This window comes from Bidens hawaiensis, unplaced genomic scaffold (assembly GCF_021521415.1).
Source record: "Bidens hawaiensis isolate Kalapana, Puna unplaced genomic scaffold, B.hawaiensis_p1.1 tig00035425_1, whole genome shotgun sequence".
Lineage (NCBI taxonomy): Eukaryota > Viridiplantae > Streptophyta > Magnoliopsida > Asterales > Asteraceae > Bidens > Bidens hawaiensis.
In genome coordinates, this window is record NW_027496151.1 from 34,623 (window position 1) to 41,857 (window position 7,235).

General features: G+C 36.8%; 1 pseudogene; it reads right to left on the reverse strand.

Annotated features, from left to right (window-relative positions):
* Positions 1-3,832: 3,832 nt before the first annotated feature.
* LOC143587249 (polyphenol oxidase I, chloroplastic pseudogene) lies at positions 3,833-5,806 on the reverse strand (annotated as a pseudogene).
* Between the last annotated feature and the right edge of the window lie 1,429 nt (positions 5,807-7,235).

Consider the following 7,235-nt stretch of genomic DNA (forward strand, 5'->3'; position numbering starts at 1 on the left):
CGTTCAAAGGTTAACTTATTCTACACTTGGAAAATTGCTAATTTAAACTAAAGTATGCAAGTCATATAACGTTTATAAAGCAAGGAATCCAATAAAAGAAGCGGTCTTACCCGCACAAAGATTTATATTTCACAATGATTCATTACAAGAATGGCCGGGTAACTACCCGCCTACAAGAAAATAAATCTATACAAGCTAAATCTATCCTAGCAGTGGGAAGGGATCTTCAGGATCAGGCTTCAGGGCTACTTCCACTTGGACCAGCACCATCAGTAGATCGTGGCAGTTCAAGGAAAGCTTTAAGGATAGCTAGCCCATCATCAGCAGCAGCAACTTCATTCACCTTCTCCACCACCGGATGCGGGAAGGCGGCGTACTGATTCAATGCTTGGTCGTAAACAGCTTCAGTATCAACATTGTACAAAGGGAAGTTGGAAGGCGGGATGCCTTTCTCAACGAACCCTAGACCAAGCAGGAAGCCGACCTTTTCCCCATCCTCGTGAGAAGCGTTGAAGGCGGGATGCCTTTCTCAACGAACCCTAGTTCAAGAATCTTACATTTTTTGAGCTTGTTGGATCTTGTTTCCTTGCTTAATCACAACCAACCGCTCTCTGTTCTCTCTCGGATCTTGGTCTCTCTCTCTACAGCTCTCGGCCTCTCTCTCTCTCCTCGGATCTCGGCCGCCGGTCGGCTTGTGTATGGGGTGTGTGTGTGTTTTGGAAGTGTGAAGGAATAGATGTAAATGAAGATATTTTTGGGTTTAGGGGATATTTATATCCCTTAAATCCCATTCTCATTTAACCCATCTCAATTAATCCAAGTCCCTGATCCGTTCCTACCCGATATTAATAATTAAAAACGCGAAATCACTAACATAACTTTATTTATTCAACATTATAAATTTTAGGATGTTACAAGTCTTCCCCCCTTAAAGAGGTTTCGTCCCCGAAACCTAACTATTACATAAACAAACTAGGGTAAAACTTGCGCATCTCATCCTCGGCTTCCCAAGCAGCATCCGATCATAAATTGAAAGTTGTAATATAGAAAATTGATTAAGAGATGCTAATGGAGTCATAATCAAGATAATCAAAACATTACAAAAAATATATATGAATAAAAACACATCCGAAAATTTAAAACGGGTCGGATTTTCAGGTTTGAAAATTAACGAATGCTACAATATAATCACTGGGCACAACTTGCTTATTTGTCTTATGTATCGATGTAAATTTATCTTTTAATGACCGAGAATATCTTGAAAACAAAATCACTAGGCATATCAAAATCACACTAACAAGCAAAACCAATTTTGATTTAGTGCATTAAGGAAACTAGCCTAAACAAAAGGAAAAAAAGAGTAAAGTGTTAAAATCGTCCATAATGTTTGTTCAATTATGTGACTTTGGACCAAAATTTTAATTTTTTGCAACTACATCATTGAGGTTTCTCATTTCTTGCCAGTTACATCCAAATCATTAACTTCGTCTATTTTTATTGTCATGTCATGGGCATTTATGTCTTTTTACCATTTTGTTTATTTTATTATTATTATTTAAATGTTTAATAAACTAAAAACTAATAAAAAAATATAAATAAAATCCAATCTCTCTCTGATTTTCATCCACCTTCTTCGGTCAACCACCACCACCACCACTACCATGTTCACACTCTCAAACCTTTTAAATCAATATCAAGGAACCTAACCAGAAAGACCTATCACCGTGTCGCCTGAAACCTTCATCACTAGCACCCCTTGAAAAGCCCCCCACCGTCGCTGCCAACAATCGCCATCACTGCCACCGCCTGATTCTTATATAAATTCGGGAATTGATTTGCAATTTCAAAACCACCACCATCGAACTCGATTTCTTCACTACGATTTGGATTTATATTTATGGGATTTGACGAAAATTGTGTAGGGTGAATTGATATTGATGGTCAGGGTAGCGAGAGGAGTGGGCGGCTCCGGCGGCTTCCCCCATGTTTCGGTCGATTACTTAAGTTAGAGTTAAGTTCCATTTTAGTACTTGTGGTTTGTCCAATTCGCAACTTTACTACCGTTTTTGAATTATTACAAATGGCTACCTCACTATTCTAAAACTTGCAATTTTAGTACTTTTTATAAACCCGTCTATTTTGTCCGTTAAGTCAGGGGCAAATTACTGATTTTGATTATTTTATTTATTTTCTCTTTTGAGCTAAGTACTATTTTCATATCTGTGGTTTGTTCAAATATGTAACTTTAGTACCTTTTTTTGAATTTATTACAACTCGCTACTTTGGTTAGATTTGGGTAGATTGACAAATCAAAAGAGATGTTACATATTACAATTAAAAGGTAACAAAAATACATGATAGAAGATGAAAAACAACCGTGAAATGTATAACATATTTTTTAGCCTTTTGTTCATGATTGCCAATTTACTTCTAGTAGCTTAAGATCCGAGTTCATCTTAGCCATTTTTCTTGCATTTTCTTTATGTGTATTGATTTTTTTTCAAAAGTTCGGGTATGATAGCAGTAGCTCTTTAACACATCGGAGGATCAAGCCAAATAACAATAATACAACGTAGCACCTCTTGCTATAACATCAATTGAACTTGTAGATGAATGACGGTTGACGAATCACATGGGCCAAACAATATATCGTAATTTATTGAAGTTGAAGATGACCAATGGTTAGGGTTTGAAGTATCAATAAGCGCGAGGAGGGGGGTTGATCTGTTCATTTAGTATTAGAGATAATCTTTAATGTAATATGTAATATCTCTCTTGGTTTGCTACTTTATCCAAAATTAATCAAAGTATCTAGTTGCAATAAATTTAAAAAAAGGTACTAAAGTTGCATAATTGAACAAACTACAGATATGAAAATGACACTTAGCTCAAAAGAAAAAATAAATAAAATAATTGAAATTACTAATTTGCCCCTGAGTTAACGGACAAAATCGACGGAGTTACAAAAAAGTACAAGAACTGCAAACTACATGTACTAAAATGACACTTAACTCTTGAAGTTAATGCCATGAAATTAGAGTGTCAAAATAAGTGGGTCTTGTTTGCTTAGTGGTTACGATGTGATTGCAATCATTAATTTGATTGTTTAGCTTCGCTTTGGATTTAGCCGAAGACGTCGAGAAGTGGCTGGACTATTTCGCCAACGAAACCAGGAAGGAGCAAGAGTGAAACGAGTTTGAAACATTGCCCCTTTGCATTGAACTATTATAACTTAACCTCGTTAACTTTCATTTCAAATAAATTTTAACTTTTCCATAATTGCCCCTATACTTAATGATGAAAACAGATGAAGTTAACGATTTGGACATAATTGGCAAGAACTGAGAAACCTCGATAGTCCAGTTGCACAAAAAAAAAATTTGGATGAAAATAGAATAATTAATCAAACCTCGAAAACGATTTTGACCCTTTACTCAGGAAAAAAATGAAATGCTTTTGGAAGTTCTTGCGTATTAAATAAGAATTATCTTCGGTAATGAAATAAATTTGTAGCTCATTTAGATTTATGTAATAAGGATTTAATTTCTCTAAAGTGACTGTCAAGGGTGTTACACATTTAAAACGATATAATCATATTCACGTGTTGTACTATATAATAATGAATCTATTTTACTTTAAACTAGCCAAAAAAGTATGAGTTGTAGTCCTGCTCCCACTGTGAGAACAGATGATAGTGTTTGCCAATTGCCATTCACATGCATCCTCCCACTCGGATGGGTCCAATAAAATACGGATTTCCTCATTGCCTTTTCCTTTTCTGTGTCAGTTAATAATATCTATTGTAGATAAGATTTATAAGGTTGAAAATATCAGAAGAACAAAAGTACTTAGCTTAATTAGGCCTTAATAGACCAGCATTATGATTACATAAGCTAAATGGAAACTACACAACTCAACAAGCATTTTTGCCTAATCAACGTACACGGCGCTAAATGGAAACCACGCAACTCAACGAGCATTTCCGAACGCTACTAATCAAACATACTTAAAGTCGAGGAACCAACTCGATTGTGATCTCGCCTATGGTGAGATCCTCAAACCCTGTCTTTGGCACCAATGCCACCGTTGCATACTCTTCAACCTCCGTATTTGTGTCATCCAACAGCTGATTTAGCCCAAACCTAGCTCCACTCTTCATCGACGCTTTCGCCACATCACTATGCGGGATTTGTGCAAAAGAACCCGCGTACTCAGGATCACAAGCCGTGGGAATATTCCCGCCTGTGCTAACCTTGTCGTTAACAAACACATCGAACTTCACAAACTTGTTGCAATCAAACTTTATTTCATTTATCAGCAGAACTTCATTCGTTTTCTTCTTATCCTCTTTCGTCCTATTCACCGCGGGCCTCTTAACACGAACCTTCAAGATTTTCTCTAGACTCACCGGGAACGTCAATTCATCGACCGTTGGTATCTTTTCCGTCGATTCAACTTGGACGCTTGGGCTACGTTGGGCAGGTCGACTCTTGCGCCAAGGGAACACTTCCTTGGAGTTTTCAATAAAACTATACCCGAGCTTGCTTATATCGGCACAATCTTTATTATAAACACGCACAAGATTCTTATTCTCGTCATAGAACACATATGACGCGTTTAACCAGTCTGGATCGGTTGGGTCAACGTGTCCTGGAAGGGCCAAATCCTTCCATAGTTTCCACGTACGGTCGACATTAGCATGGTGGACATAGAAGATAGGATCATACCCCGCGGAGTAGAAGTTACCCATGTCTTCATCATTCGGTTGTTTGTCATCGCCGACCCATCGATGGACAGCCGTGTGACTCCCGGCTTCCACCGATCCAGCGGAGGGCTTACTAGCGCCCTCGGCTGGTTTCCCAGCTACATATTTCCCCCCAAAGAAACTTAATGTATCCGCTCCGTTTCTAACCAAGTCTCGGTACACTGTATTAAGATTACAAATTATCTGAGTCTGTTCCGACCTGTCTTTATCATTTCCTTGGAATGCTAGATCGACTATTCGATCTTCAATACTACCGGCATCGCGGTAAACGTCATACAAAGGGTTTGGTTTCCCATTAACATCTTTCGCTAGGAAGATTTCTGGAATTGGCATGCCTGCGGGTTCGTCCCATTTCCAGAAAGGTAACGCGAAATCCGGAACATTAATTAGCTTTCCGAGTATTCTTTCGTAGAAATAAACGTACCAGCGATGGAACGGAAAGAAAAGCCATGAGTTATGTATCTGAAGCGGGATATCACTTCCTTGTTGGTTGTAAGCTCCATTACAATACGCACAATGGATTTTCGCTTGGCTGACGAAGCTATGCGGATCGTCATCCGGTAAAGCCCTCATGGCTGCGATGGCTCGGGTGTAATCGTCCACTTGCTTCTTTGTTCCATTATGTGCAGGCCATCGATTTCTCACCGCCTTTTGTGAAGGAATCACGTAGTCTTGGATCGTTTTTCCAAGGCTAGGAGGACAGCATTTGCGTGTCCTGATAGCCTTGTCAATGTTTTCGATCCCATCTTTCGCGTCCTTGCATATGGACGTGATATCAGGAGTTGTTATGGGCGCGGCTAAAGCTGTGGGTAAGGAAGTGAGGTTGGTGGCAGTGTAGATGCCACCGAGCCCCACGAGGAGGTCCCTTCGGTCTACATTGGGGAGTACGAGTTTTTGGGCTTCGGGTAGTATGAGTTTCGTGTCATTGTTGTTGTTATTATTAGGTGCATTGTTGCATGAGACTCTGAACCCTTGGGTTTTGGTGGTTCGAGTGTTGAAGGCAGTGAGAGTGGAGGCAATTGGAAATAGTGAAGAAGACATTATTAGGTTAGAAAGGAAGAAGGGTGGTTTGAAACCTAGACATTGATGTCTATTTATAAAATGGTAAAGAAACGTGCTATTATGAACACCAACACTTTTGTGTTTATGACACATATGCATTATTGTCACCAATTATTAACTCTTGTCCCCTCCTCCCAATAGTATATAGAACAGTTCTTTTGATATTATAAATACCATGTATCTTGATAGATTTAATGCATCAGTAAAAGTTCATATTCTTATATTTTCCTTATTCCATTGTTTCTTGTTAACTCCAAGTCTCATATATTACTCTTATAAGCTTGTTATAGTTAGGGCTAATATTATAACACATTATCAGCACGAGCCGCTTATATCCTAACCAAGAAAGGTAATAGACACAAAGGTATCTACATAAGCATCATAAACACTTCTTTAATTATGTACATTAGATATATATCTATGCATATACATATACTAACTAATATACTGAGTAATAGCAATAATGTGTATAAACATTGTTATTAAAATTTGATAACTATTCTAACTTTTATTTATATATGCACACTAATATCTCATTTAGAAGTTAGATTTATTTACACTAACAATTCTATTCTTATTATTATGCATACTAATTATATATTTTATAAAATAAACTGTATTTAATATCTTATTTATTATCTTACTTTAAAATAATTAATATTATATATTATATATATATACACACACATACAAACGGTAATGTTACCGTTATGAAACGGTAATATAACCATTGTAAAAGGTTATAAATTTTCACTATAAATAACTAATCATTAACCCCATTTCATTTACAACAAACATTCTTCTTATTAAATTTATCCAAGATAAAGTTCTCAAAATGATTCACCCGGTTTTACTGTTGGTCACTATAATGCTTATACTACTTCTCATTCTAATTTTTAATCTCCCATCTGAAGATTTCGGCATTTTCCTTTTCTTTTATATGTTTATAGCTCTACCAATGTATTGTATCTCATTGTTGATTGATATATATGGATTCTAATATTTATCTTATTATTTGCTCTATTATGTTTAGCAACAAAATGTCAAATATAGTAAAACTCGAATTCCCTGCACTCAACATTTCTGGAGAAAATTATATGTCTTGGACAGCAAATATCAAAAGACATTTAAAATCTATGGATGTGTTAGACACAATCCAAGATTACAATGATTGCTCTGACCAGGATAAAGCAAGAGCTGATATTTTCATCCATAAACATATTGATGAATTATTACAGCATGAGTATTTTAATTATGATAACCCATATATGATATGGGAAGATTTGAAAAGCAGATTCGGTCATCTAAGGGAAGTTTTACTTCCTACTTCTAGAGATGAATGGAACAGTCTTAGGTTCCAAGATTTTAAGAGGGTAAATGATTACACCTCTGCTTTATACCGAATTTG